At 37.9% G+C, this 24,563-nt stretch overlaps 1 long non-coding RNA gene across 1 annotated transcript; it reads right to left on the minus strand.

Annotated features, from left to right (window-relative positions):
• LOC142181132 (uncharacterized) lies at positions 1 to 23,541 on the minus strand. Its single transcript, XR_012709456.1, has 3 exons — positions 22,691 to 23,541; positions 2,149 to 2,214; positions 1 to 1,636 (listed from the first exon to the last, which is right to left on the minus strand). It is a non-coding gene; the product is annotated as an uncharacterized LOC142181132 (long non-coding RNA).
• Between the last annotated feature and the right edge of the window lie 1,022 nt (positions 23,542 to 24,563).

A 24,563-nucleotide genomic window follows, 5' to 3' on the forward strand; every position in this document is an offset into this window, starting at 1 on the left:
TAACGAGCAAAATATGATGACACATAAGAAAAGGTGGAACCGGGATCAAATAATACAGAAGCATCTCTGCGGTAGACTAAGACAATACTTGTAATAACAATATCGAAAGCAATAGCATCAGGTCTAGCTAGAAGTGCATAGAAATGGTCCTGACCGCCACCTGATCGACCTCCCCCTCTAGGGCGACCCCTAGCTGCCTGACCTCCACCCCTAGCTAGATAGGTGGGTGGTGGTGAAGTAACTGGTATTGAAGCTGATGGCTGAATCCTCTGCTGAGATGAACCTGTAAGACGACGAGGACACTGCCTCCATATATGACCCATCTCTCCACACTCATAGCAACTCCCGAGCGCTGGAGACGGAGACTAAAGGGAACGTCTAGCACCAAAATGACTAGCAGATGCACCTGGCATAGAAGAGCCCTAAACTGATGGAGCACAAGACGAACTCTGAGCTGGAAGGGTACTAAGTGATGACTGGCCTTGTTGAGAACTGTGAGAACCATGACCCGATGACACCCCACGATAACCTAGGTAAGCTGGTTGAGCATGCCTGAATGGATGGCCTCTGTCGTGCTGAAACTAACCTCTCGAAGGAGCACCACCATAACTACCAGATCCTCGAGGCCTCTTGGCCTCCCTCTCATCTCACTCCTAGCAACAAACTGACTCAATCTTGTGAGCAATGTCCACAACCTCCTCAAAAGTAGCACCAGACACCCTCTCCCTAGTCATGAGAATACGAAGGTGATAAGTGAGGCCATACACAAACCTTATAATCCTCTCTCTATCTGTCAGAACCAACCAAATAGCATGACGAGCTAACTCAGAGATCATATCATACTGCATCACAGTCATATCTCCCTGGCGCAACCACTCAAACTGCCTGCACAGCTCCTCTCTACGAGGCTGCGGCACATACTTCTCTAGAAAAAGAATGAAGAACTGCTGCCAGGTAAGGGGGCTGCACCAACAGGCCTACGTCTCTCATACGCCTCCCACCAAGTGAAAGTAGCTCCAAAAAACTAAAAAGTAGTGAAAGCGACCTCGCTGGTCTCTAGAATACCCGTTTTGCGAAGAATCCACTGACACTTGTCTAAGAAACCCTAGGCATCCTCACCCTCTGCACCACTGAAGGTCGGAGGCTGAAGTCTACCAAACCTCCCCAACCTACGCTACTCGTCCTCTAGCATGGCAGGAGCTACATAGTCCTGAGCAACTACAACCGGCTGGGCTGGATGTGCCCCCGGTATTAGAAGTCCCTGCAAGACCTGCTCAGGTGTGCGAGCGGCGGGAGTCTGAGTGCCTCCCCCGGCATGAGAAGTAGCTGCGGCTGTAGTAACTGAGACCGCCTGAGCTAGGCCAATGCATACTAATAGAATCTGAGCTAAGACCTCCTGAAGACCTGGAATCACAAAGGGCACAACTGGTGCCTGAGCTGGTGCTGCTAGAGCGTCCATAACTGGGACCTGATCCTGAACTGGGGTGGCTGGTGGATCTGCAGGTGCTGCCCTAGCTGCTGTACGGGCCACACCCCTGCCCCTACCGTGACCACGACCGCATCCTCGGCCTCTAGTGGCAATAGTTGGTGGGACTGGTGGTCATTCATCCTGAGCGATAGCACGTGTCCTCACCATCTGTGAGAGAATAGAATAACAGAAGTTTAGTACTCGGATCAACAAATTCGCACGACAAGAATTTCAAGAATATGAAGTTTTTCCTAAAGGTTCTGCAGCCTCTTGAGGATAAATACAGACATCTCTGTACTGATCCGCGAGACTCTACTAAACCTGCTCAGGACTCGTAAGACCTATGTAACCTAGGCTTTGATACCAACTTGTCACGACCCAAAACCCGGATCTGGTCGTGATGGCGCCTCTCATGAAGACAAGGCCAGCCGACACACGACCAACTCATTTAAGCAATTAAAATAATAAATATTAAGTATTTAACACAATAAAAAACCCAAAAGTAAGGTGTAACAGTACAATTGCGGAATAGACATAGCCCGACTTCGGGGTATCTCCAGTCATGAGTATCTATCATAAAAACTACAAGTCTGAGAGAGTCTACACAACTATTACATAACTAAAATAGGAGAAAATAAGATAGAGGGAGAAGTACTGGGCTGCGAACACCGAGCAGCTACCTAGTGAATCTCTGAAGTCTGTTGGAAGCTCTCAACCCTCGCAAGCAAGACCTGAAGCGCCTGAATCTGCACATGGGATGTAGGGAGCAAAGTGAGTACTCCAATTCAATGAGTAATAATAATAAATGAAGATTGAGCGTTAAGAAATCATGTAAAGGCACATCGACATGCTATAAAGAAGCAGTAAAAGCCAGTAAAAGCAATGAAATAGTGAAAACATATAAAGTCATCTTAGTTCAGTTTAAGCTTTTTTAAAATACTTTTTTAATAGTTAAGCAAGTAAATGACAGGTAGCTAGAAAAGATAAAAACATAAGGAACCGCCCCTCAGGCACAATACCAACAGAATCAGCCCCTCGGGCAACACATGGAACAATACCAACAGAATCAGCCCCTCGGGCAACACATGGAACAATACCATCCCCTCGGGCTATATCTCATATCACAATGGGTACCCACGTTCACTGGGGGTGTACAGACTCCGGGAGGGGCCCCTTACGGCCCAAGCGCAATATCAAGCCATTTCGTGGCATAATCAATAGGCCCTCGGCCTCATATAAACAAGCCACCTCGTGTCATACAATCTCAGGCCCTCGGCCTCATAATCATAAATCGATGTATCCTCACAACACAGGCCCTCGGCCGTACTCAGTCAGAATCTCATAAGCCACTCGGGAAACAGTAAAACATGATGCTCAACCCAAATTATCATTTAAAATATCATTTAATATGTTAAAGCAAAGTAAACATGGCTGAGTTATGAAAACAATAGAATATAACATGACTGAGTACAAGTATAAAGTCAAAACAGTGAGGAAATATGAGTAAAAATCCTCTAAGGGTCCAAATAGTTGGCACGAGGCCCAAATATGGCATTCATCCCAAAACATGATGATAGCAAATAATTTCCAATTAAATACACGGTAAAACAGTTATTTGGTATGGACTAAGTCACAATCCCCAATGGTGCACGACCCCACGCTCGTCATCTCGCGTGTGCGTCACCTCACTATAGCACAACGATGTGTAATCCGAGGTTTCATACCCTCAGGACAAGATTTACAATCATTACTCACCTCTATCCGGTCCAAATCTCTAGCTTGCAATGCCTTTGCCCCTCGAATCGGCCTCGAGATGCTCCAAATTTAACCAAAATCAATGCAAAACCATCAAAATATGCTAAAGGAACAAAGCCCACTTGAAAGAAATCAAATTACAACACAAATCTCGAAATTAGCCAAACCCGACCCCCGGGCCCACGTCTCGAATTCCGATAAAAATTACATCAATAGAATCCTTATCACTCCCCGAGTTCATTCATATCAAAAGAATCAAAATCCAACCACAAACGACCCCTCAAATCCCAAATTCTAGGTCTCCAATTACAAGCCCTAGTTCTTCAATATTAGGCTTAAATTTCATGATTACTTAGGTATAATTCACATAAATATCGAGTATTAAGTCCATAAATCTTACCTACAAGTGTTTCCCCTTGTATCCCTCTTCAATCCTCTTCAAAAAGCTCCAAAATCTCTCAAAAATGGTGGAAGTTAGCCCCAAAATTGTGGACAAATGGCTATTTAAACATTCTGCCCAAGCGTCCAATCCTTCTTTGCAAACATGGTCAAAGCCTCGCGTTCGCGAAGCACAAACTCAAGTTGACCAAATTTTCCTCTTACGCGAATGCGACCACTCCCTCGCGAACGTGATGCCTCCTTAGCTTAACCTTCGCGAACGCGTCTGATACCTCGCGAACGCGATGCACAAGACCCCAGCCCTTCGCAAACGCGGAAGAAGGATAAATCCTCAGCCTCACCTGCTAACCCTTCGCGAATGCAAGGGACCACTCGTGAACACGAAGGCCAAACTTCTGCAACACCCAACAACAGTTTTCCGCAGTTTTCTGTAGTTTTTCACAACATGAAATGGTCCAATTGACCACTCGAAACTCACTCGAGGCCCCCAAGACCTCAGCCAAACATGCCAACATATCATATAACATCATTCAAACTTGTTCCAATCTTCGGAACACTCAAAACAACATCAAAACACCAAATTCGCATCAGATTCAAGCCTAAGAATTCCAAAATCTTCTAAATTACGCTTTTGATCAAAAAGTCTACCAAACCACGTCCGAATGACTTGAAATTTTGCATACACATCCTAAATGACACAACGGAACTATTGCAACTTTTGGAATTCCATTCTGACCCCTATATCAAAATCTCACCTATCAACCGGAAAACGCCAAAATTCCAATTTCACTAATTCAAGCCTAAATCTACTCCGAACCTCCAAAACACATTCCGATCACGCTCCTAAGTCTCAAATCACCTTCTGAAGCTGTTCGAACCATCAGAACTCACATCCGAGTCCTTTAACACATAAGTCAACATACGGTTAACTTTTCCAACTTAAGCTTCCTCAAAAAAGACTAAGTGTCTCAAACCTTATCAAATCCTTTCCGAACCCGAGCCAACCAACCCAATCACACATAGAACCGATAAACAAAGTAATAAGAAGTATAAATGGGGGAACTTGAGTGATAACTTATGAAACGACCGGCCGGGTCATTACACCTTCTCTTAGGGCTTTCAATTTCGCTGCTAGTGAACTATTTGCATGAGTTGATTTCGTAAAACCAACCCCCCAATTACCATTGGCATTTCTGAAAACACCACTTAAGCCACACCTTTGGTTATAGTTATTGAAATTGGCATCATCGTTTAGTTTAAACCAACCTTGGAGGTTTATGCCAATTGATAATGAGTAATTTTGGAAGGTGTATAGAGATTTTTTCCGTTAGGAATTTGAATTCTATAGCCCTCTGCATTATAAGAGAATCATTGATCGGGTTGGTAGTGTTGTTATGATTATTATTGTTTCTATTTATCCAAATGTGCCAAATGATAAAGGAAAAATAAGAGTTCCAGTTTAAGTAAGTATTATTAAGGGGATAGTTAAGGTCTCTTACTTGGATAAGCCAGTGGTTGCCATTTAGGCTGTTGTGATTTTGCCATCGAAGGCAAGCCCAGAATTTTTTGACGGCTTTGCATTCTAGGAAAATATGTGTTATGGATTCTTCACTAGGACATTTACAGATGGGACAGAAAAGATCAATGTTTAGCCTAATCTGTGAAAGGTATTTCCTACAGGGGATTCAATCATGTAGACAATGCCATAAAAAAATATTTTATTTTATTAGGGCGGTCTAATTTCCAAATCCAGTCAAATTCTATGTCAGTGTGTTTTGGTGTTCTAGAAGAGTATAACAAGACTTAGTAGTGAATACACCCTTATTTGTGAGAGACCAAATAGATAAATCATTAGAGGGGCCCTTGAGACGAATTTTTATTTGTTTGATGTTTGCTAATAGTCCCGGAGGAAGAGAAAAATATAGGCAATCTAAATTCCAATTGCAGCCATCTAATATATCTCTAATTTTTGTTATGGTATCCCTAGTGGGGGGTGGGCTTATCACACTTTTTCTTAGGTTACCAAATTTGGGGATCCAATTTATTTTCCATATGTTAAGATTGGATTGAAGGTGAGGGGACCATATAATACCCTTAAAGCAAATTTCCCACCTTTTGCAAATACTTTTCTAAACGAAGGAACACCTATTCATTATGGTACTAGTACAATAGTATGAAATGATAAGCTTGGCCCAAGGGATTGTGGCATTTGTAAGAAGTTTCCAACTTAGGCTAGCTAGAGTGCATAGATTTTTATTCAGAGCATTATAGATACCTAAGCCACCATTAGGTTTAGGCTGGCAAAGGGTAGACCAGTTGACTAGGTGAAGTTTCCTTTTTTTTTGTTGAGCTACCCCATATAAAATCTCTTTGGACTTTGTCATTTCTTTTAGGGTTTGCTTGGGAAGAAGGGTGTATTGCATGTGGTTGGGAATGAAATTTAGGCACGATGTTGCAAGGGTTGTTCTTCCTGCCAGATTAAAAAATTTCATTTTCCAAGAGGCAAGTTTGATTCTCATTTTGTTGATTAGGAATTGATAGTACCTAGGCTTAGGGCTATGGTTTAAGATTGAAAAACCAAGGTAGGTGCCAAAATTAGTGCTTTTTTTAATTTCTAACATAGTGGTAATATCCCTAATGAGAGTATGATTACAATTTTCGGAGAAGAGAATTTTCGATTTTGTAAGATTGATACGTTGACCTGATAGGGAACAAATTTGGTCAAGGCCATATTTGATGGCTTTACATGATTTATCATTTGCTCTAGCCATTAGGGTAAGATCGTCTACAAATAATAAATGAGAGATTTTTGGGCATCTATGTCCTAAGGATATGGAATCCCAATTTTTTGTATCCACTTGGTGCTCTATGTATCTAGTGAGAATTTCCAAGTAGAGAATAAAGATATAGGGAGAAATGGAGTCCCCTTATCTTATTCCCCTACTTGGGACAAAATAGTTTGTGACGGATCCATTTACTAAAATTGCTATACTACTAGTTGAGATGCAGCTCAGTAACAATTTAGAAAATTTGTGTGGGAATTTAAAGTAATCACGAGTGTGGCGAACAGAAGACCATTCTAAATGATCGAAAGCCTTTTCTAGATCAATTTTTAGAATCATGTGTCTCCGCTTTCCTTTTAATTTATTAAATTTAGAAACCAGTTTCTGGATGATGATGGCATTATCAGACACTCTTATGTTTTTCATGAAACTAGCCTGATATGGACTGATCAATTGATTTAGGAATGGTTTAAGACGATTTGCAAGGATCTTAGTGATGAGTTTGTAGATAGTATTACATAAACTAATAGGCCTGAAGTTTTTAATGTTGTTGGCATTGTGGATTTTAGGAATAAGGCACAAAAAGGTTTTGTCAATTTCAGAAGGGATTTCTTGGTTGTTAAAAATGCCATGACAAAGGTTACAGACTGATTGACCAATGTGCTGCCAATATTTTTGGAAGAATAAGGGATGTAGACCATCCGTACTAGGGGATTTAAAGGGTTTGAATGAGAAAATAACTCTTTTAATTTCAGAGTCTAGAAGGGGGGTATCTAGATTACCTAGGTTGATTTTATTACTATTAAAATGATGATTTATGGGGTTAGCCCAGTTAGATTGTGGGTGAGAAGTAGTAAAAGTAGAGGTAAAATAATTATGAACATGAGACATAATCATATTATGATCATAATCCAATTACCAACATCATCTTTGAAGAAATTTGTTTTGTTTCTTCTTTTCCTATTGGTGGCTAAGACATGGAAGAATTTTGTATATGCGTCTCCTTCATTTAGCCACAAGACTCTGGACCTTAGTTTCCAATAATCTTCTTCAATTTTTAGGATATCATTGAATTCATTTTTCAGATCTAATTCTAACTTATGAAGGAAAGTACTGGTAGTATAACTATTGGAGGTTTGGATACCTTGGAGTCTAGCTAGCAATTTCCTTTTCCCCATAATATTACCAAAGGTGTTGTCTTTCTAAGGTTTTAATTTTTCCACAAAGTTAAGGCTGGCTTTGAAGTAGTCGCTATCATTCCAATTATTTTTCACTATAGTCTGAAATTCTGGATGTTTACACCAAAAGGTCTCTAGTCTAAAAGGAATTTTATGAAGAGACCTATTTTTTGGAATCAATTCTATAAGAATAGGGTTATGGTCAGAGTGGGTTCTAGGTAGGTGGATTATTGAGCTTTTAGGAAAAAGTTTAATCCACTCCTCATTTCCAAAATCTTTATCTAATCTTTCCAATATAAGACCTTTTTATTATGCTTATTGTTTGTCCAAGTGTATTTGCTACCTTTAAAACCTAGATCGAGCAAATTACACTTATTGATTTTTGACCAAATCTATCTAGCTCTACTATCCTTAATAGGTTTACCACTAAATTTTTCCCTAGTAGCTAGAATATTATTAAAGTCACCTCCTACTAGCCAAGGCTCTTTATAAGAGTTGCTAATATTTTCTAAATGCTCCCACATTATATTTCTATTATGGACACAAGTACTAGCATATATAGAAGTAAAAAGTCAAGGTTTATGTATGGGAAGTACCTCTATGGTTGCATGTATTTCCTGGTTCCTATGAGCTGCATTTTGAACATTGATCACTTCATCTTGCCACATCATAACCATGCCTCCTGATTGACCCTCCGAAGGAACTTCAATCATCTCTGTGAACCCAAAGTCATTAAGCAAAGCTGCATGGTTCACCATTCTTGTTTCCAATAATGTCACCATGCAGGGCCTATGAGTATCAATCATTTTCCTAAAATTCCTCCTGAAATTTTCATTGTTCCCCTCCCTTATATTCTAGATTATAAAATTTGTAGGACGGTTCATTGATAGAATAACTTCTGGGCTGGCCCTCTCTCCATTCTCCCTTACCCCCCCCCCCCCAAGAGGACAAGGTTCCTTCTCATCAATGGTACTAGGATCATCGCCTTGTTGCTCACTGTTGGATCGTGTGGTGGATGGATGTCCATCGAGCACTTGTATAAGGTTAATGGGCAGTTGAGCACATGCCTCTTCTCGTGCCTCTCCGTGAAGAGAAATTTTTTATTCCATCTAGGTTTGAGAGTTCTAGGACTGGCCCTAAGTGTAGGTTTAGTGGGACATCGTCCTCCTCCATTTCTGCTTCTATTGGACCGGGTATTGGGTCTGCTTGATGGTGTTATGGAGGTACTGGGGGGTGCAGGTGGGTTTGGAATCTCTTGGTTCCCCTGGTTGATGTCCCAAGGAAGAAAGATGTGATTGAGGTGAGTGTACATCTCCAAGGGAAAGAAGGGAAGGTCCAAGGGAGCATTTTGAGAGTTTATGGGATTGAATTGGGGTGGCATGCTCCATTGCTCTCTCATTACCTGAGCCATTTGAGGGTTTAATGATGGTTCCATTGGATGAATAATGTTGTTTAGCCAAACTTGGTTGAGGTAGTTGTTCATGGCTAACCTCATTCCCTCAGTTATTAGTTGTGCTAGATATTGGGTGTTGTGGAGGATTACTATTACCTCTTGACCATTGATTGGGGCCGTAAAGGATATTGCATGGCCCATGAGGCCTAGCTCCATCCAACTGGTGGGCTGATAGTCTTGCAATTGGGGGGTTGGGCATAAATTATCTGAGGTTGTTCCTGAGGGTGAAGGGGTGGAATGTTTTCCATATTGAGAGGTATGTGTTGGCGCAAAATTTGGATCAGACGGTTCCTTCTTCATATGGATGAAGGAATTCTTGGCTTTATGGGTGGGATAAGGAGTATTTAATGAACTAAGAGTAGGCATAGGGATAATGATAGTGAAGGGTATTGGCGTATTGGTGGAATATTCAATGATTGAGCCTTCCAAGCTTATGTATTTTTGTTGCTCAATGTCTTGATTTATAGGACTATTGATTGCTTCCTTTAGGTTTTCTAAGGGTGTCGCCATTTGGCTTCCCTTTTCTTCCTCCATTGCCATTTGGCCAACATGCAGAGGGATAGTGATCTTGTCAAATCTTAAGGAAGGATTTTGCAGGGATCCTTCAGATAACACAAGATTTTGGAAAGATTCTTGTTTTAGGGAGGTGGGGGTTAGGGTAGTAGGGGTAAGATTATTAGGTGGGTTAGTAGTGTCTATTAAGGTGCTATTTTGCATGGCATTGTTTGTATCTAAAATGTTAGTATCATTTGATGCCACGTTGGAGTCACTCATACAAGTGTCATTTTCTCCAAAGGCCAAGTTATCACTTAATCGAATAAATTTATTATTACAAAGAAAATATTAGCCATAGTGGTTTTTGGAGAAATCGTTTGCTTATTGTCTAAGGAGTGGTTTTTGGCTAGGCTAGTGGTTTGATCTTTAGTAGTGATTGGTTGAGTATTAGCTTTTGAGGGTTTATTAGAAGAGGGATGATCTTTAGATTTATATTGGAGAATTTGAGTATCCAAATACTTACCTGTATTAGAATTGAATAGTTTAACCAAAATACTTGGACCATTACTGCCTTTTACTTGGGTGCTGGCAGGTTGAGATGGAATTTTTCTACCTTGATTTCTTCTTATATTGAATGCAACAGTTATCCATTCTGCTTCAGTATCTCCCTTTGTAGTTGTAGATTGATGTGCTTGTCCTGCATGGTGAAGTTCATTGCTTTGTTTCTTGATATAGCTGCACTATCTCATTGTGTGACCAAATTGACCACACTTTTTGCAAAGGAAATCTTCCCCTTCATAGTGAATGTATTGCTTGTGGTTTCCAACAAATAGGTAAGATTGGACTGGGATTTCTAGAGGAATTTTAACACAAATCCTTGCACACCGACCTCTTAGGATTGTTGATGTACATGTGTCAATTTTCAGTAGGCGTCCTATTACATTTCCATTTTTTTCTAGGATTTTACCATCGTAAAATTCCGTTGGCAATTGAGGGAGCCTAATCCATACGGCGGAGGTAGTTAATTTTTCATTTTTAGCCACAAAGTTTGGTTTCCATCTAGAGATGGACAGAAAATGGCCATTTATGAACCATGGACCTTGGTGGATAGCTTTGTCCATGTTTTCCTTCTTCTTGAATTTGATGATATAATAGTCTTCTCCAAGATCAATTAGGGAGAAATCTTTCGTTGGATTCCATAGATCTTGAATTTTACTCTTTAGATAATGATGTAGCATACGTTTTCCTACTAGTTTGATTATGATAGAATATTTCCATGGTTCATAGATACGTTGTCTATTTTCCGCGGAAAGAAAATTTTTTATAACACCTCTTGTGCTATCTTCTGGATCATGCACAAACTCCTTTTATTCCATGGATTTTATTGTGTAGACCATATCCTCCTGTACTATTGCAGGAGCAAAATCCATTGGACTTGACTCCAATAGTTTGTCCTTAAAGGATGTTAACTTTTTCAAATCATTTTGCAATGGGTTGTGATGGACTATATCAGGTGGTTTTGGAGGGATAGTATTCTGTGTTTCCAAGGGTTGGGAGTTCATCTTAGAGAGAAGCTAAGACAGAGAGTCCACTAAATCAAAATCTATTCCCCCAAAAAAATAATCAAACTAAGTATTGTTTAGTATAATTACATTGTTAATAGAAATTATCAACATATTACTTGTTTAATATTTTTGTCTGCTATATTTTTTTTGTAATATAATAGAAGATATATTTTATTACTATTGAAAATATTTTTTTCAAAATTGATTATATTGTTCTCAATAATATTTTTTGAATTTTAATGAATAAATACACTTTTTATTTTAAAAAGAAAAACGAAAAAGATTTAAAAAAAGAAGAAGAAGAAATTAACTAATTTAAACCAATCTTCACCCATATGTGAGTAGTTAATTTTAGATATTTAATTTCTTTGTTAATTTTTAATAATTAATTATTAACTAAATAACTAATTAGACCATGTGCCTTTTTTCTAGGCTGCCACTTGGATTAATGTGGTACCTTTTTCTTTGGCTTTTAATAATATGTAGATATAGGTATAGATTTTAAAACTCCAACTGGAAATTGCTTCCCAATTTAAATTGGCAGTTTTTTTCTTTTTTACTTTCGTTTTTTATTTTAAAATAATTTTAAAACTCCAACTTTGTTGGAGCTATGTCCTAAAAATCTACACTTGTCATCTTATGGCTATGAAACTTGGTATCATATAATTATTTACTTCTCCTTCTCTTATACTACCATATTAGGAAGAAATTACTCTCCAAATTTGAATTGGCAGTTTTTTATTTTTTCTAATTTTAGTTTTTTTATTTTAAAATAATTTAAAAACTCCAACTTAAAACTACTCTCAAATTTGAATAAATAGTTTTTTAAATTTCGTTTTTGATAAAATATAATTTTATTATTTTATTTATTTAAATTCAAAAATAATAACTAATTATTAACTACTTATGCCATGTGACTTTTTTCTAAGCTGCCACTTGGCTTAAGGAGAGAGCTTCTTCCTCTTCTTTTAATAATATATAGATATAGATTTTACAAAGATTCATAGCGAGGCAACAAGGAAGAAATTATTCATTGAGAATTAACAAGTTGTTTGGTACACGGACTAATATCTACGTTTAGTGGCATAAAATAATATTAAGTTTGATAGAAAAATGTGGGACAAAATGAAATATTCAGGATTAAGTTGGGGAGTAAGTTTATATTATGTTTGGTTGATAGTACCGTCAACCAAATGTAGATAGTTAAAGCTTTATTAAATTCAAATCAATAAGAATTTTGGATTTTACTTTAAATTAAATATATATTAGTCCAACTAAATATTATAAACTAGTATAATTGGATCTATTATTTAAATTCAATTCAATTAAATTAAATAACAATCCAATATACTATTGGGCTAGCCCATTAATTGGGTCGACCCATATTCCAAGCCTAATATACCATAAGCTTTTTTTTTGTAGGCTATTCCACCCAACACCTATATAAAAGGGTCAAACGACAAGGCTAGAAGCACACCAAGCAAGCAGAAGGAAGGCTAGAGAAGCTCTAAAGAACAACATCAAGGTATCCCACTAAATCTGCAATCTTTGTATGTGGTCAAATCGCAAAGGCAAACTCAAATCATAGGCAACTTCCTTCCGCAATAACTCAACATTAAATCCTGGTTAGTGACGGTCTTCAAACTATTCGTGACACATCACAAACTTGAAATCCGTCAAGTTCAAGATCATGCCCTCGAGCGCTTGAATCATCATTCTTGAGGAGAAGAATCAGAGGACTACATCTTTTTATATTTGAGATATTCTAGAGATTGTAACCTCATTGCATGAAATTGAATATAATATATATCACTATTTTTCTTGTCTTTATTATAATTTTTTTAGACACAAAATTTGTGTTACAAATTTTGGCACGCCGGTTGGGACCATTTCTACCTCTCATATCTTCTCAACTCTCAACATTCAAGATCACTAAGATGGCTTCAAAGAAGATCGACTCAAAAGTTGTTGACTCCAAGTTTTCTTCTAACGTTGAAAGTATCCTGAACGCTACTATGGGGAGTCTTGGGCCAATCACCCGAAGCAAGGCGAACGTCTTGGGACAACAAGCACTCCAAGTGTCGTATGCACCAATGCTTGCTTTGAGATCTTCATCATCCGAGGAAGAAAGATCCTCTGCTAGGAAATCAGAGAGAGGAGATAATATTGCAGAAGTTATTGAGAAAGCTCTTGCTCAACTTACTTTATATAATACCACGAGTCCGCTTACCCTACTTGATGATGAAGTTTTAAGTGTTGGATCAACGCTAATCTCGCCACATGACATGTTCCAAACTGAGTTCTAGATCTTGGTTACTCTTTATCATCTGCAATAATCATGGAGGCAATGATGACTAAAGCTTCGACAACGGAGGAGCTACTTGAAAATCTGACAAAGGCGATTTGGGGCTTAACAAATATGCTCAAGATCAAGATTTATGTGTCGCTAAGTTGACAGACATAGTTGAAAGCATGATGGATGGAGAGTCAAGTCATACACCTGAAAAGCTCCCTGAAGTCCGCAAGATGGCTGATCCTCCAACAAAATAAGTTTCATTTGCCAAAAAACTTCAAGTCTCGAATAATTGAAGGAATTCATCATGGGAACCATCAAGGATAAGTACAAGGTCGCCACAAAATCTTCTCTTACGTACGCAAAGCCGTATATGGCAAGCATCGATAGCTTGAAGATGCATGTCGGTTATCAACCTCCCAAATTTCAGTTCGATAGCAATGGAAACCCAAAGCAATAAGTGGCGCACTTCGTTGAGATATGCAACAATGTTGGGACTTAAGGAGATTACCTTGTCAAGAAGTTTGTCATCTTACTAAAGAGGAATGCTTTTGATTTGTACAACGACCTCGATGATGGATCTATTGATAGTTGGGATCAACTAGAGCAAGAGTGTCTCAACTGCTTTTATAGCACAAGGCGTACTATGAGCATGTTGGAGCTTACGTACACTCGCCAATGGAAAGATGATCCAGTTATCGACTTTATCAATCGATGGAGGATACAAGCCTCAACTGCAAAGATAGGCTAAGCAAAGTTTTGGGCATATAGATATGCATCCAAGAAATACATTGGGAACTTCTTTATATCTTGCAAGGAATTAAGCCTAGGATATTTGAAGAACTTTCCACCCGTGCTCATGAAATGGAGCTGAGCATGGCCTCTATGAGGAATAAATGGCTGCCTATCTACGGGCCTCACAAGGGAAAGGACAAGCAAGAAGTTAAGAAATGGAGCAAGTTCATACCAAAAAATGAAAGCAATCAATCCATGAACTTCAATGCCTCTCATGTGAAGTTCACTACAAAGGTGAGAAAGAAACAGAGTATGAAAACAACTTCCTCTCAAGACAATGCTAATCGGAAGTTGACTCTAAAAGAGATTCAAGAAAAAGAGTACCTATTTCTATATTCTGATGTGCCTTCAAATTTTTGAAGAATTCCTCGAGCTAAAGCTTATTGAGCTGCCAGAGATAAAACAGCCAAATGAAGCTAGAAAAATTAATGACCCAAATTACTGCAAATACCATCGGCTTTTGGGTCACCCTCTTTAGAAGTTTTTTGTCTTCGAGGATAAAGTTATGGATTTGGCTTGTCAAAAGAAGATCAAGCTTGAAGACAAAAAGGCGAGTACAAATTATGTGTCTATTGGCTTTGATTCATTCGATCCAATTGAGATATGCACACGCGAAGGGAATAAAGATGAAGAATTGTTGGAGGATGACAAAGTTCAAGCTGAACAATTTGATGAAGAAGGTTGGACCTTGGTGACTCATTGCAGATGCTGCAAATTGAGTCTACAAAAGGAATCAACTAAGCAATATACAAGGAATAAGATAATAAGAACACCGAAGAAGAAACAAACACTTTAGCACCCATAGAAGGTGAAGATAGAGATATGCTATCACTAAAAGCCAAGTTGCCCGGTGACTTTGGGAGAGTTCTGGCCAAGTTGGTTTCACATGAGGATTTCTGCAGATGATGGCAAGGCCTTGTATTGTAATCTTGATAAAGAAGAAGAGGAAAAGAGAGAAATCACGTCAATGCCGTATTCATCATCTTCTAAAGACTTATTGAGTCTCATTCCCAAGAAGTAGATGTCTGTAATGCAAAAATTACTTTCACTGAAGATGATCTTCTACTTGGTGTGAGGCACCGCACAATCGTTTTTTGTTTATGGTGGGTTATATTCTCTAGCGGAGGATAAATAGAATCTAAATATATAACGGATTTAGAGTTAACATTCTTCATATTCACCCAATGAAAGAACTCAACATCTCGACCGAAGAACTTCCTGAAAGTCGCTTAATGATTCAAGGATTCAATCAAGGGGGCAAAGGGCCATATGTGCTATCAAATTAGAGACCACCATAGGAGATATGCAATCAAGTGCATAGATGCATGTGGTTAACACAAATACTTCATAAAACTTGTTGCTTGGTAGGCCGCGGATATACGAGAACAAGGTTGTCCTATCCACTTACTACCAATATTTGAAGTATAATAAAGATTGAATCCAATAGAAGATAGTTGCTGACGATAAGCCGTTCCCTAAAGCCGAGGCATACTTTGTTGATACAAAGTTCTACTCGAATGGCTACACCATGAAGGAAGTAAAAATTGATGACATCACGAAAGCCAAAGGAGATGATATCGCATCCAAAAGGGTTGGAGTAGCTTCTAGTAAATCCAAATTCACAACATAAGCATATCAAGTTCCGAAAGCGCACAAAAAGAATGCTGCAACTTCAGGCAAGAAAATGGATCCTTCATTTTGCTACGTCCCAAAAGTGAAGAAAGATGAAGGAGAATCATCAAGTCTCCAAAGCGATGTGCTTAAAGAATTAACACCCTTCATATCAAGCCGATTGATGCCACAAAGTTACCTTTAGAGCTACACAAAAAGTTCGCGACATGTAACATGCCTCAAAATAAGGCACTCCCAAAAAAGTGTACAGATAAAGGTTTTGATCGAAATGCTTACAAGTTGTTCGCCAAGGACAGATATTATCCCAATGAACTATCCAAGCTAGGGAAGCTCCCACCTAAAGCTGTTGGGAAAGCGAACATGATGAAGGACAATGAGTATGTGATGAAGCAATCACGTGAGGGCGTGGGTTACAAATAACCCTTACTAGTTCACATCTTCATAAGAAGAGCAAGTAGTAAATATTTCACGAGGGAAGATGAATTTGTTGACCCTAATAAAAGGCATTTTGTTTTTGATCGATTTGGATAACCAACTACAAGAACTTCCATATTTGAGAGGTTGGGGCCATTGAACAAGAAGAAAAATAAGTCCCAAAGAAATTATAGAAAAATAAGAAGACCCACGTCATCTAGATTCTAAAGTATCTTCAACGAGTATCAAAGTCTGATCCCTTCCAGAATGAGACGACTATTAGAGCTTGAGATTTTATGTGCATAAGTACTTAAAGAAAAAACTCGCACGGTGGTCCATAATAGAGGGGCTGACCAAGACGAAGACGAATAAAATGTAGGATCTTCTCATCACGTTGTTGCATAGGAAGAGCATTATGCTTCATTTCTAGAGGAGGTCGACGATGATTTGGAAGACGTATCTTTGTGTTGCCATATATTATTCAATGATAGTGATCCCCAAGAAGATGAAGATGCTAAGGACTCTCCCTTTGAATTGGAAGAAGGAGTTAAAATGGAAATTGATGCATTAAAAGAAGTCAACATTGGCACTGATGAAGATTCTAGGCCCACCTACGTAAGTACCCTACTAACAACCGGTGAAGAAAGCGGTTATGTAGAGCTAATGAAAGAATTTAGAGTTGTCTTTGCTTGGATTTATAAAGAGATGTCTGGTTTAGATCCTAAAGTAGCAGCTCATCACCTTGTGGTCAAGAAATGAGCTCCTCTTGTAAAGCAAGTCCAAAGACCCTTCTGGTCATAGTTGATCCCATCAATCGAAGCCGGGGTCAACAAACTCATTAAAGTTAAATATCCTACATAGGTTTCAAGCATTATTCCCGTGAGGAACAAGAATGGCCAAATTCAAATTTGTGTTGATTTCAGGGACCTCAATAACGTGTTCCCTAAGGACGAATTTTTGCTCCCTATCCCAAAACGTATGATTGATGCCACCACCGAATATGAGGTGATGTCTTTTATGGATGGATCATCTGGCTACAATTAAATCTGTATGGCATCGAAAGATGAAAAGCTTCGCATTTCACACTCCTAAAGGCATTTATTACTACAAAGTGTTGTCTTTTGGCTTGGAGAATGCTAGCCACACACATAAAAGGGCTATGCAGAATATCTTTAATGACATTCTCCACAAGAATATAGAATGGTATGTGGATAATTTGGTGGTAAAATCAAGAAAAAGAAGAAACCACCTGCAAAATTTAAGAATGGTGTTCGAACGACTGCGGAGATATCAACTTAGAATGAACTCGTTAAAATGTGCCTTTGGATTTTACCTTTAAAATATTTCTTGGCTTTATTGTTCGAGATTGATGGATTGAGATAGATCAAGTCAAAGTTGATGCAATCTTAAAAATGCCCGAGCCTAGAAATATACATGAATTAAAAGGTCTACAAGGAAAATTGTCATATCTTAGAAAGGGTCAACCTTTCAGTCATCTCACAAAGAAAGGGCATTCCTTTTGAATGGGACCAAGCTTGTAACAAAGCATTCCGAAGCATCAAATCCTACTTGATGAAACCTCTGATTCTGATGGTCTTTCTGCCTGGAAAGCTATTAATTCTGTATATTGCATCCCAACAAAGGTCTATTGGAGCACATATTGAAATAAAGAAAACTCTCTCTACTTCTTGAGCAGAATGATGACGTCAAATGAGCTGAGGTATTCATCAACCGAAAAGTTTTGTCTGGCATTGATCATTGCAATTCAAAATTTGAAGCACTATTGTTACATCTCGCATTTCGTACGATTAAAGTTTCGTTCTCAGTTAATTGACATAGACTCGGGGATGAGATTTTCTTGAGATTATATGTATTTATGCTATTTATAACAAGCAATAAGTAAGTACCGTGGAAGAAAAAAGGTAAACAAATCAAAGAAAATGAGTTTCGTTGAAGGTTGTCGATTTGGGATAAAATACGGTCCGAGCTATAATACCCGATATTTATGGACTAGTACCATCCAAGGTACCATATGACCATGATAGTATGATGTATAAAGTATATTAAAAATGAGTAGTATTTTAAGTAATTTGAGAGAATTCTTAATTATGTGGGTAATTGGTTAATTATCGGGTAACGGAACATTACCTAATTAATTAATGAGTTATGTGATAAGATTAAAAAAAAAAACACCCCCACATGGAAGCTCACTACTAAGACATATGACTCTTAGTCATATTGGGTTAGGCGGCAACCAATTCAAACAAGCCTTGTAATTCCAAGAAAGTTACATATCTTTTAGCAATTAAAAGATACATAACTTTCAATATTTTAAAGAATAGCAAAAGGCTCTACATTGGAGCAATTTGAAGCTAACGTAGAAGGCAATCTAAAGCTAACATAGAATGCAATTTGAAGCTAACGTAGAAGGGTACGGATCTTCAATAATTCAAACAGAGATTTCGTAGTATCTTAAGCAACGTGAGATTTTGTAATTTTAAGGGAGTACGGTGGAATTCTTCTCAAAAATACCATACGGATTTTTCCTTACCCCAGGTATGTTAAGGATAAGCCAATCCTTCTTTTTGGCATGATCTCGTAATTACATGTGTTTGATAATGAGGCATAAAGAGAAATTCGTATTCCTGAATTTATGTACATTTTCCTAGTCTCGTAAGTTACAGTATTCTCCTTATTGGGACTTCATATTCAATTGAGCATTTCCTTCTTCCAGTCAAGAGAGCAGAGAGTCTATATATACAGTATTCCAGTATTTTCATTACCATTGAGCTATAATCGATGGGCAGACCCCTATTGGGCAACCTCTGATCAGATGGTAAGATACATACTGAGTCTACTATGGCCGAGCGCCTATGAGCGATCCCAGTTAGTCGAGACACAGAGTCTAGTATGGCCGAGTACCTATGAGTGAGCCTACTATGGCAGAGTAGTTATATATATATATATATGTATACCGAGCCTTATAGGGCTGAACAACTATTTTACTTACTATATTGAGAGAGTTGAGTCAGTATCAGCAGGTAAACATATTTTTAGAATATCTTTGACTTCCAGTTGCTTTTAGTTATTATATTATCAGTTCAATTTCAGCTTTCAGTTATATTATTGTGTTGCATACAAGGTACATTATTTCGTACTAACGTCCCTTTTTCTGGGGACGCTGCATTTCATGCGTGCAGGTTCAAACAGACCGACCGGTAGACCTCCTCAGTAGGTGATGCCCGAGTTCAGCTTTATCGGTAAGTACTACGTTCTTCGTATAGACCTCCTCAGTACCTGTATATATGTATATAGGTTATGGGTAGGTCGGGGCCCTATTCCAATCACAGTACATCCATCAGTAGAGGCTTGTAGTCTTCCTCTTGAGCGTCAAATGACATCTTTGCAACTCGCTATCCATGAAGGCCTTACTGAAGAAGAAAATGCTTATATGTGCCTTGAAGAACTAAAGTTCCTTGATGAGAAAAGGTTAGAAGCTCAACAAAGTCTTGAATGTTATCAAGCTTGTCTTTCTCGTGCTTTCAACAAAAAGATTTGCTTGATGTCCTTCTAAGTTGGTGATCAAGTTCTTGTAGTGAGAAGACTTATTATCATCTCTCTCAAATTTGGAGGCAAATTCAATTCAAAATGGGATGGTCCATATGTTGTAAGAAGCATATTCAAGTGGGGCTTACAAGCTAGTTGATGAAAATGACATGAGAATTGGCCCTATCAATAGAATTTTTTTGAAGAGATATTATCCTTGAAGAAGATACAATCCTCAATGTACAAGCCTAAGTTGCATATCACTATGATCTTGGCTCGCATGAGCCTAAATTGCGAACGACACTCACACAAAAAATTTTGCTAGGTTGAAAATCTCGAAAAAGGCGGCCTAGGCAAAAAAAAGTCTGTTAGGTTGAACACCTCAAAAGAGGCGGCCTAGGAAAAGGTTAGGACATAAAAAAAATACTCATATTATTTTGAACTATGTTATGACTTGATTCTCTTCACTGAGGTAATTAGGCATCTTAGAGTTTCATTCTAAGTTCAGTCATTTGAGTTTAAAAAAATATTTATTCTAAACTACGTTATAACTTGATCCTTTTCACTGAGGTACTTATGCAGCTTAGAGCTTTATTCTAAGTTCAATTGCATAAATTCAAAAAAATGTTACAGCATGACAAGATCATCAAGAATCGAGTTGAGACACCACGTTGATTGCTCCAAATAGGCGTACATTGTAGAAAGAGTACAATTTGCGCCGAACCAAAACGGGCATTTCATTGTGTTGGCCCAAGTAAATGTGAAGTTTTGAAGACTGACAAAAGAACTCAGACATGGACCAGATTCATCTTGTGAAGCACAGTCGTGATCAACTCAAATATGTGAGATGCACGTGAAGGAGATAAATCTAACTTATCAGAAGTAATATCTCCTGATCATGATCGAAAAGGCTGCATATTGGATAAGGAGAAAAACTCCTTGCACAAAGAGAACACAGTTTAGGAAGAGGATAGAGTTAGAGTATGAGATCAACTTGAACTCTTCCACCATGGAAGATCAGCATTTATATCCTAGTCAATCTCTAATTACTAACCCTTTAAATATCAGTGTTGTTCTCTTTTATAGGTAATGCACATAAGCAGAAGTTAAACGTGAATTGAGAGCAAAATAGCAAGGCAATTTTGCAAGCAATTTATGTGTGATTCAAGCGTGCAATCCTGAAGCTACTTGAACCAGATAGAAGAACCAATTCCATGTGTCTATCTTTTATTCTAGTTCAATTGTGGTAGATGATTTTACATTGTATCTTTCAGCTTACTTAGAAGCATTTGTATTAGGTACTTAGAGTTTTCAAGTTAGAGTTAACATGAAGTTATCGCAATAGTTGAGGTTGTATGCCTCAACAGGATTAGAGTTAATCCTAGGTTTACAAAAGAATTTTGTAAATGCAATTTTTGGCTCAGTGATTTTAGTGGAGAGTTTGAAAAAATCCTGCTGGAAGGTAGGTCGTGGTTTTTTTACCTTTTGAGCCAGGTGTTTTCCACGTAAAATCTCTATGTTCTTTATTTTCTATACTTATTATTCCGCAATAGTAGTAGTTGGAACACATAGAAGAACCATGTCCTTATATAATTAATGTCACACCTCCTTTTTATCACCCGAGAGGGGTATAGGGGATTTCCAATTTAAGTGACTATCGAAATGGGATTATTTATATTAAATTCAGAGTCGCCACTTGAGATAATTTACGGTGTCCCAAGTCACCGGTTTAAAATTCCAAATCGAGGAAGGTTGACTCTTATTTATGGTTTGCGAACACAGAAATCCGGGTAAGGAATTCTGTTAACCTGGGAGAAGGTGTTAGGCATTCCCGGGTTCCGTGATTTTAGCACGGTCGCTATAATCATATACCTGGCTTATTAAATTGTTTAATTATGTACTTTAGAACCTATGTGCATTATACCCTTACCGCTCTTGGTTGATTATTCGTAATTAAGAAATTATCTTTAAACGAGTCACGCGTACGTGTACTCTTTTTGTTTGGCGCATCAAGAATCATGTCACGCGTACGTGTATACAATTCATAACGCTTAATTATTAAGAATGTTTGGCCGAAGTTGCGCGAACGCATACCTTGGTTCCAATGTCGGAAATCATAATTATGTTACCCGAACGTATACATAATCACGACAATTTATTTATAAGCGCGCCTAAAACACACTAACGGTGTTCATTATTCTTCCTAAACTTTGAGATTATTGAGAGGTCACACGAGTTATGGATATTTGTTGGAGGCCACGTGTTTTAACTTTTGAAATTAACAAACTATTAGTATTGGAAGAAATTGGGCCTGCAAACCTTTGTTTTCTTAGTGGGCTCGATAGAAAATATTTCACCTGGCCCGATTCTTTGTGAAATCATTTAAGCCCATACGACATAATAATTTTTCAGAACCAACAAAATTCACCATACTAAGAATTTGTGGATTCAACCTGAATAAACTAGTTGAGATAAGTTTTAAAAAAAAATCCTGCAGTCCCCTTTAACCTACAAAGACGAATTGGCCCAATAATTCACTAACATCAAATTTGTTTCATGGCTCGTCAATGGTCATATGTCCTGTTTCCTCATCCTCTTCACTAGATCTCCCTAATCTTAACTATTTTAACCTTCTTTACCCAAGGTATTTATTTTAAAACAAATGCATAACAATAAAATAAGAATTTCTAACACGTGAGCACAGACAAAATTAAACAAGAATCAACACACTACCAACTAAGCTACTTAAACAAATGAGAAGGCAGTAAAACAAAACAAATGGAAACAAAACCAAAATATTAGTACTAACTAAACTTATCTAAAATAAAATGAGAAGGCAGTAAATAAGCAAAACAAATAGGCATGGAATGTCTCTTTAAAAATAAGAATAATTGCAAAAGGAAATAAGATTAACCTCAATGAAGCTTCTTCGTTATCTTATTGATGAAAGTTCGCATGCGAACCAGCTAGCACAATAATGAATATTGAATACTCAAACTAAAAGCAAGACCACGAACAGGACTACTGACATCAAACTGAATCATCGGCGAGAAATTCGACTCAAAGAAAGAGAGGATAGATGGTGCATGTGTGCTTTTGGGAGGTGATTCGTGACTGGTTTTATTACAGTTTTATGTATTTTTGGGCATTTTTGAGCTGAATTTCAGCTAGGTTTGAGCTCTGCTTTTTCACTTTTTGGAGTTGGTTTTACTGCATTTTTAGCTAGATGTTGCTGCGCTTTCAGCTGCTTTTGAGCTGGATTTTGGTGACTATTTTTTAGTAGTAAATAGGGGAAGATTTGAGGTGGTTGGAGGTGTTATTTAATGGCTTCACATGGCTGAAACTACTGTTCGTTTGGTTGAGGAAAAAGCTGATTTTGGGTTGTATTGGACAATTTTTTTTTTTTTTGCAAGAGAGGGTTGTTTCGGTAATGAAAATGATGTGAGGAGTTGTTGCTGGTTTTAATGGTATTTAATGGTGGAAAATAAGGTTGTCAATGGTGGTGAAGGAGTATAAAGCTTCAGGGGTTTCATGCTTGTTCATGGCTACACTTTTGGTTATGAGTATAAGAAGGCTAGGAGAAGAAGAGACTGTCAAATTAAAATTGAAGAAGAACCTTGCCTTTTCCTCTCGTTCTCTATTTTCTTTCTTTGTTTTTCTTAACCATCTCTGTTTATACCTCCAGACCTAGGTCTTATGTGGGGAATATTTTTGTGGGGAATTAGGAATGAGATAAGAATGTGCCATAATTAATTGGTGAGCAAGGAAAGAAAAAATGGATGTGAAAATATTTGTAGATAAGAAAGGAAAAATGTGAGTGTGTGAGCATGTGCGTTCAGGATTATTTTGAAATCAAAAGTTTGTTACCAAACTTTCTTTTTTGCCGTGAATAGGCATGAGACAATTGATTTTGCTTTCCTTCATTTTCTTTTGTCATTTCTTTTTTTTTTTCAAAAAAAAACTAATAAAATGCTTTGCTTAAATAAAACAACAAAAAAAGGTGTAGAAAGATCAAGAATAATTAGACCCAGTAGAAAATACAAGAAGTATGACTATTTTTTGTAGTAGTTTTTTTTTATTTTCTTAAATAAAACCTACTAAAAATGAAATAAAGGTTAAAATATATAGATTAAATTTAAAATTATTTACATACTAAAAAGTGTTGAAAAATCTCAAGTATGGTCAATAATTAGGTGCTCACAGCTGCCCCTCTTTGCTCGGAAATATGAAGAGTTTTCGGGCAAAGATAAAGTGAGCCATGTGACTAATTTTTGACCATATCGTTATTCAAAAGAGAAAGAAAATAAAAGAAAAAGGTGCAACTGAGTCCTGATTTTGGACAGCCTACATATCCCGGGTTATAAGGGAATCATGTCGCGTGTAATTCAAGGAGCTTTGGTAGAATGATGAGTTCGAGAGTCGAGTGAGGTTCCGTTGAGGCTCCGGTCTGTGGACCTGTTATTACATCAAAAGCAAAATTAAAAGACTAACTAACCCTATCAGCTACGAGTTACAAGATTCCTATCTATGAGTTTTCTGAAGCATGATCTTGAGTCTTGGTGGGTTCTTCATGTGGACTCTGATCTAAATCTTGATGCTTGTTAGCTGCAGGTACTGGTTCATTCCTTTTTCAACTTCTCGGATCAAGGTGGGACATGCAAAGCTTGTGACTTCAATCACGTCTTGAGCAGTCCACATCTTTTCCCGCTTCTGCACTTTGAGTTCACTTCTTTTTTTTTGGGGGGGGGGATTGAGACTACTTCTGTTGGTCATCTCTGATTGTTGAC

The sequence above is a fragment of the Nicotiana tabacum genome, chromosome 5 (assembly GCF_000715075.1).
Source record: "Nicotiana tabacum cultivar K326 chromosome 5, ASM71507v2, whole genome shotgun sequence".
NCBI classification, from domain to species: Eukaryota; Viridiplantae; Streptophyta; class Magnoliopsida; order Solanales; family Solanaceae; genus Nicotiana; species Nicotiana tabacum.